The following is a 5,776-nucleotide window of genomic DNA, read 5'->3' as shown; positions in this document are numbered from 1 at the left end:
GGGCCGGCTACACTCCTTATTTCGTCTTCCCAACGTTTTGGCTGTCTTCCTTTTTTTCTACAGCCATCCCGAAAATGACCAAGACCCTCTAAAGATTTCAATACATATAAAATTATAAATGATTTCAGATGCCTTTCAAAGTAAATGTACGAAAAAATATTAGGTTTGTAAATTATGATCCTTTTATCTTAATGGCAAAATTTTATTTGAACATTTTTTTTAAAAGACAATGTGTATATATTTAATATTAATGTAGTTTTTAAGAGATATTAAATCATACTTCTTAAACTTTCTAATGCTAGACGAGGTTGTCTCAATGACAAATCAATTTTGAATAATAGCTCTGTTCGTTGAAAGATAACATCGCAATTGAATAATGTAATTGAAAAAATGTAATTGAAATTCCAAACCCAATTACGATTCTGGTCATTTTTATAATTTTTGAAAACTGCATCGCCATAAAGAACTTACAAAAAAAATATCTAAAGAAATTGAAGATGGGTAAAATTAAGTCATTCAAATTCTAACTTAAATATGTGTGTACTGAAGTAAGAAGGAATTAGGAGGAAGAAGGAATTAGTAAGAAGGAATTTAAATGAAATAGATGGCTTTATCAGTGATAAATAATATTCACGGACAGGTTGCGTAACTGATTTATTAATAGTACTAGCCTTTGCCCGCGACTTCGTCCGCGTGGAATAGTTCACAAATAATGCTTTATTTTAGAACAAATTTGGTCAGCATAATAAACGTTATAGTGAGTCAACCTTAACATATAGACATATACTGTCCCGGACTTTTTTTAGATCTTTTAAAGGCGAACAATTCTGTCATACATTATTTTAGCGAAACTTTAATCGTTTCTGCAGCGCACGCAGCGGAAGTTCTGAAAAGGGAAAAAACCCCGATTTTGAAACATTCTTTATTGGTGCTCCGCTTGTATTGGTCTTAGCGTGATATTATATATATAACCTATAAGCCTTCCTCGATAAATGGGCTAAATAACACTGAAAGAATTTTTCAAATCATACCATTAGTTCCCGAGATTAGCGCGTTCAAACAAACAAACTCTTCAGTTTTATAATATTAGTATAGATTATTGTAAAACTGGAAGTTTTTTTTTTACCGAGTAATTTCGTATATATATTTTTTTATATTGTTTTTTAGCTAGATTTTAGGATCTGGCTGTCTCACACATACTGAAGCTCGGCAATAAATCATGTTTCACGTCACGTTTGGAAGTAACCCAGTTTTGAAGTTCTGGCAAGACATAAGTAGATTGAAGTAGTCGTGGCCTAAATGATAAGACGTCCGGTGCATTTGTATCCAGCGATGCAACGGTGTTCAAATCCCGTAGACAAGTACAAATTTTTCTGATATGAAATACGTACTTAACAAATGTTCACGATTGGCTTCCACGGTGAAGGAATAATATCGTGTAATAAAAATCAAACTCGCAAAATTATAATTTGCGTAATTACTTGTGAGTTCGTATTTCTGCCGTGAAGCTGTAATGCGTTTCGGTTTGAAGGGTGGCGCAGCCTTTGTAGTACTGAGACATTAGAACTCATATCTCAAGGTGGCTGGCGGCATTTACTAGATGTCTATGGGATTCGGTAACCACTTAACACCAGGTGGGCCGTGAGCTCGTCCACCTAACCTCGTCCATCTAAGTAATAAATAATTAAAAAACAATGAATGACAAAATGCAATCATCATATCAAGTGATGGAACCACGCAGGTTTTCAAATACGGCAGACAGTTATTAATTTTCTAAGGGAATATAAATTAATGATATTTTGGGTCTAAGGATAACATCTGTGACAGAAACTTTAAACGCTAAATTGATGCTAAGCCGGAAAAATGTGAATCTGTAACAATTACAGTGACCCGTGGCTTGTTTTCATATTTTGGATTAGTAAAGTATTTATAGTGGAGTACCTTAGAGGAGGCTTTTACCCGAAGGGGGTCCATACAGAAATAATGTAAATAATATTAAAATTAATATAAGAAAAAAAAAAAAAAAAAAATTTTTTAAACCTAAACTAACTTCTTAATTAACTTTTTAAACTTTAATATTTACTTTTTAACTGTTTAATAATAAAAAAAAAAACCATTAATGTATCTTCATATTGTTTGTAATTAAGTATTTTTGTGTGGAATAAAGAAAGCTTTATTATTATTATTATATTATAAAGTATTTATTCGAAACACTACAAAAAAAAAAAAAACAATGTTATTTTGCTCCAATCATAGTATTTTTTTTGATTATGGACTGTAGATATTTTCTGAACTCAAAATTCAGATATCTATCTTATTGTCAAAAAAAAAAGATTAGACTTGTGTCAATATTATCAATTTCAAACTTCAGATACTTCGGTTCAAACGAGTTTTAAACACAAAAGCCATCAGAAATCCTACAAAGAATTCCGAACGGGCTTCAGAACGACAAAAGACATTTTCCGAGTGAATTGGCTTGAGCGACCGAGTCGGAATCAAACATCAAATAATAACATAATAAGCGGATAATTCGAAATTTTTTGCTTCAATTTTACACTTACATAAATAAGAAGAGCTCGCTAACTTTCCTGCTATAACATCGAATTACTAGAGATGCTTTTATATCGATAAAAAATATGTTTTTACACAGTTTTTAAAACTTGCATTATTTATTAAATATATAAGTTTATAATTATAGAATAATACGTTTAAATTTCTCTTTTAAATTACAGATTCATTGCACTCTTGTGTGCAATTTACAGGAGGTCTAAGCTACAACAAAGTGGATGACACGACCAGAGACCATGACTTTTTTCTTAAAACTCAGCCTCTGGCTCAGCCAGGAGGAGATTTATGGAAACGGTAGTGCAAGGTAGAGGGTGAAGAGGTCGACCAAAGAAAACACGGATGGAGTGGATGACGATATGAGAGGGAGAGAGGAGTGAGTGTTGAAATGACGGCTGATAGAAGAGAATGAGAGAGAGAAAAATTAGCTGTGCTGACCCCAGCTAGTGGGATAAGGTGGAGAAAAAGAAGAGAAGAAAGGCTCAGCCAGGAGTGCCCGAGTGCATCCAAAGGAGACCTAGTAACTCAAGAGCAGCTGCTTCGCGAATGAATCTACTACCGGATTAGAATGCTGACCAGCTGATAAGACTCGGTGAGAAACTCAGCGGGCTGATGTATGGGTTAAGTTGGACGAAGACGAGTACCGTATTAGTTACCGCTTTTTTTGAAATTGTACAATTTATTTTTGAAGTACTGATCTATAATCGAAAATAGTAAATAAGTGGTCTACAATTCGCAATGCCTTCTCTTAATGATTTATAATTACATAAATCATTGTTACATGCCAAGGTAGTTAGCTATCCATAGTCCATTGTTTTAAAATGACATTTATATTCCATGTTTATTTGGAAGGTCGTTTAGATTACTAGGTGTAAATAGTATTAAATATACTTATTACATTAGTCTATTTGTATTTTACTACAGCCTAATGTTGGATTTGACTTAGTCTGTAACATTATCATTAGCTAATCTCGAATGGAGATATACAATTGAATAAGTCATCCACTTGAATCTGTAAAATTGGCAACCTTGGAAATATAACAGTAATATGAAAATATAATGACGACGTTGAACCGTAAAAGTAGTTTCAATAATGTCTACTGCTCTCGAAAACCGAAAAAAGTATCTAAGCATCGAGTTAAAAATATCTTAAATGATTTTTTCAATGTTGAAAATATCGATACTTTTCTCGTCTCTACGAATCGGGCCATTTAAATATTCGTCGTATTTTCATATCCAAGCGTTTCTTCTCACCTTTATTCCATGTTGCCTTTAACTTTTTACGCCTCCGGGTCTTATTATGTATTTCATGGATAATACAGCGAATTAAATAAGCACCGAATATTTTGTTATTCGTAGGAACGATATGTGGAGCTTGTTATGAAAGTTGATTACGTGCGATGGAGTTGCTGTTACTTTGTGAAAAATGTGGTGGAAGATTTTTAAAAAAATTTATTACTTTATTATACTATGTAGTTTTTTAATTTTTTTATTACTTATATGGGTGGACGAGCTCACAGCCCACCTGGTGTTAAGTGGTTACTGGAGCCCATAGACATCTACGACGTAAATTCACCACCCACCTTGAGATATAAGTTCTGAGGTCTCAGTATAGTTACAACGAATGCCCCACCCTTCAAACGTAAACGCATTACTGCTTCACGGCAGAAATAGGCGGGGTGGTGGTAACTACACGCGCGGACTCACAAGAGGTCCTACCACCAGTAAAATAACAGAACTCACGGCCCGTGTGGTAATAAGTGATTACCGGAGCCCATAGCTTTTTCCTATACTGCAAGTAATATACTGTCATGGGATTCCTCCACTTTGAATTCTGTATAAATATATAATCGGAATATCTTGAAATGTGAGCTCACTTTATATAGATTATATTTTTATTGATGAAAAATTAAACAAAATGTTAAAAAAAAGACACAATTAAAATCCTAGCTAAAAGTCATAACTACGTTCGTACACAAATTTCTTAGTTTTTAAATTTAAATGGATCTCTTAAACCAAAAAAGATATAATCGTTTGTATTTATTTCCTTGGTTTTAGCGTACCTATTGTTAAATTTACGAGCAACACTCCACACCGCATATCGTCGGAACGAAGTATACTGCACTGTTTTATGTTATGAACACACAAACGCGTCGAGGATGCCTATTTACGAATAATAAAAACAAGGAAGAGCAATGAATCTGGCCACCTCATCTCGTCGCCTTAATATTTTACGTGACCCCTAAAATTCGGGAGGGAACCGACTGACGGGCCCCCGCCACACTTTTCATTAAGTTCTGATTAACCGCGAGAGTTCGCCGAGAGCCGAGACGTCATGTTGGCTCCTCGAGGTTTTCGGCGGAGTGCAAAAGTTTTATGATATTATGATTACTTGCATGAGACGAGCTACGGCGGACGTGAGATCGCCTTTATACAGGTGATGAGTTAGGGATCCGACGCAGACACGGCAAGTCTTTGTTCTTTTGACGTTTTATTACAAATACGAATTGACGTAAAATTTTACACAGTACATATCGTCTTTTCGCGTTAAAAGTGTACAATTTCCAAAGATATTCGAAATTGAGTTAATATGCGGAATCATTTGGTATCACCAGTATTTTTCTTATAAATACTGTCAAAAGAACGTAGTTTAGTGTATTTTTTTAATTTACCTGCTTTGACTATGACTATTACGTAAAAAAAAATATATAATTTTATCTTACTTTAAAACACAGATTTGGAATTACAGAAAATTTGGAAAATAGAATTTACAGCAATTTGGAACGCCTTATGGTGACCGGTAAAATAGAGGGAAAAAGGCCTAGGGGTAGAGGTCCCAAACGATGGTCGGACCAAATAGCGGAGGAACTGGGGATACCTATCAGCGACGCACTCCACCGGGCTGCAGGGCGGGATCGATGGAGACAGTTGGTTGACGAAATCGGACGGAGTCACAATCCTCAGCAGTGAGGAACCGATCGAAGAGAGAGAGAAAACACAGATAATGTAACTCTGGTTAAAAATAAAAAATAAATGTTGCAAAAGTGATTAATATTAAAAATATCACATGTTAAACCTTTAAAACACTCTCCTGTAAAATTAGTAAGTTTTGAGATTATACAGTTTTAATGCGAGAAGACGATATATCGATCGTATAAATTGTGGGTTCAGAAACGAAGACACCGTGGTAGTGCTGGTCATAATATGGCAT

At 34.5% G+C, this 5,776-nt stretch overlaps 1 long non-coding RNA gene across 1 annotated transcript; it reads left to right on the top strand.

The window, feature by feature from the left end:
- Positions 1–368: 368 nt before the first annotated feature.
- LOC134201848 (uncharacterized) lies at positions 369–3,099 on the top strand. The gene is made up of 2 exons (XR_009977108.1): positions 369–640; positions 2,733–3,099. It is a non-coding gene; the product is annotated as an uncharacterized LOC134201848 (long non-coding RNA).
- Positions 3,100–5,776: the final 2,677 nt, after the last annotated feature.

This window comes from Bombyx mori, chromosome 4 (assembly GCF_030269925.1).
Source record: "Bombyx mori chromosome 4, ASM3026992v2".
Lineage (NCBI taxonomy): Eukaryota > Metazoa > Arthropoda > Insecta > Lepidoptera > Bombycidae > Bombyx > Bombyx mori.
The sequence above is the reverse complement of the archived record's forward strand: the minus strand, read 5'-3'. Positions and strand labels throughout refer to the sequence as shown.